This window comes from Sapajus apella, unplaced genomic scaffold (assembly GCF_009761245.1).
Source record: "Sapajus apella isolate SASKATOON/1434 unplaced genomic scaffold, GSC_monkey_1.0 scaffold7, whole genome shotgun sequence".
Lineage (NCBI taxonomy): Eukaryota > Metazoa > Chordata > Mammalia > Primates > Cebidae > Sapajus > Sapajus apella.
Window position 1 is genome coordinate 1,711,320 of NW_022436947.1, and position 2,197 is coordinate 1,713,516.

The following is a 2,197-nucleotide window of genomic DNA, read 5'->3' on the forward strand; positions in this document are numbered from 1 at the left end:
CCTCCTTTTCTTGGTGGGGACCGGACTTGTGGTCCTGCTCCCCGTAATGTACGGAGGAAGAGGGAAAGGGCTCTGGCACCCTCGGCGTCATGTCTCCGGTGCCGGTGGCTTCCCACCCGCTGGTTCTATCCTCAAGCGCCGAGACACCTGAAAGAAAAGAGAGAGAGAAAAAAAAGCATTCACCATTGAATCAATCATGACTGGTTCTATAGAGAAAAATGTAATTCAATGCCATTAAAACTTAGAAGTGTAAAAAAAAATCACTGAATTGTTAATACCTCAATATCTCCTATTTCCTCTTATTTTTCTTTATTTCTAGGTCATTTTCAGGTACCACTGCTTCTGGTATTTCATGCCACTTTCTTGGAGTCATTCATTTTTCTGGAAACTGCCAAAATAATTTTTCAAGTAAATTTTCTAAATCTTTACAAGTCCAAAAATGTCTCTCTTTATCCCCTTGCCTTGATGGATAGTTTGTCTGAGTGTAGAATTCTAGCTTCAAAGTCTTTGCTTCTCAGAACTTGGAAGCAGGGCTGCCTTTATTGGCATGAGAGCTGTGCACACCAGGACAGAATGTGGTGTGAAATACAACAGGCATCGGTGGCTGAGAATGACCTAAAAATAAAGGGGTAAAAGAAAATAAGTGGCCCCATTCTTAGAAAGGCCCCATGCTTGATTTAATGCCCTGTTATCATCTTGAACTGCTTATCAAGTTTTGAACAAGGGGTGCCACATTTTCATATTCATGGAGCCCAACAATGTATAAAGTAGCCCTGTTTGAAAGACATTCAAGCATCTAGCTATGTAAAAGTCTAAAGTAGGTAACACGCTTTCTCCTGGAAACTTTTGATATGCACACACATATACATTTTTAATCGTTAGGATTCTGAATTTTCAGTAAGATATCCCTAGCTATTGGGCTTATTACCCTGTTCTTGGCATTCAGTGGGCCCTTTTACTTTGAAACTATTCATTTCATTCTTAAGCTTAGGTATTTTCCCCTCTAATCTTTCTTTAATGTTCTATTCCCTTTCTCTGTTTTCTTTGCTTGTGTAATTAATGTTGGTCTTCCTTCATCTTTTATTGTCTCAATTTTTCTCTTGTATCTTCTATTTTCTTGCCTTTTTGAGTTATGTTCTGGAAGATGTCCTTGGTTTTATTTTCCAAACCACTAATTTGGCCTTTAGCTTTGTTTATTCATTATTCAGCTCATTCACTTAAAAAAAATTTTTTTGGCAGTCACATTGTTTAGGTTCCTCAAACTTCATGGGGGACAATCAAGTCTTTCAAGTCTTCTTTTTCATAACAGCTTATTCTTGTTGCTTGAAATTTGTGCTCGTTTCTCTGAGATTGTTCATTAGAATTAAGAAAAAAAAATACCAATCACTTCTCTTCTTTTCCTGAATCAAATTTCTTCCAGGGTGAGCTATTTCTTACTGTGTCTGTTTATCATGTTAGTCCTTTGTTTATACTGCTGATTTTCCTACATGCATTTTTTTTTGTTCTTTCATATTTATAAGTTTCTGCTTATTAGTATGTAGCTGGGTTGGGCTTTTGCTGCAGTTTATCAACATGATTCTTCCCTGAATGGGAACTCTGACTGTGGGATTTAGGTAAGTGGGTGAAGAGTATTTACAGGCATTCTTCTAGTGCAGTACCTGGGCAGTCAGCCGGCAGGTTGAGCAACTCAATTATCAACGTAAGAAGGGCTTTATTCTGGGAGAATGGAACCTTAGTCTATTTCTATCCTTGTCTGTTACTCCTCTTTCATCTCTTCATTCTTCGTCTACTTGATGTCTGTGGTGGAGCCCTGGTACCTTAAGCCCTGCTGTATTTCTCTTCCAGGTCTCAGCACCCTTAGGAGCACCCCTCAGAAATGTTACCTAATTTCTGTAGAGAGCCGTTCTAGCTTTTGCCTAGACCAGTGTTTTCAGTGTGACCCCAGACCAGTAGCGTCAGCACCACCTGGGAACTTAGAAATGTGAATTCTCTGCTTCGCTGGGTTCTCCTAGAACTCCTGGGGTGGGGTTGAACAATCTGGGTTTGAATAAGCCCAAGAACAAGACCAGTGGCTTGAGAACTGGCCCCGGGCAAAGCCCACTGCAGCTATAGTGGCTCTGTTTCCGAGGCAGAGAGGGCAAGCACACTTGCCGTGGGTGGTTCTAGAGGAGACGTTTAATGAGCTACCCTGCTGCTT

At 40.6% G+C, this 2,197-nt stretch overlaps 1 non-coding gene across 1 annotated transcript; it reads left to right on the forward strand.

Annotated features, from left to right (window-relative positions):
* On the forward strand, positions 1-149 carry LOC116550469. Its single transcript, XR_004268433.1, has one exon. It is a non-coding gene; the product is annotated as a small nucleolar RNA SNORA57 (small nucleolar RNA).
* Positions 150-2,197: the final 2,048 nt, after the last annotated feature.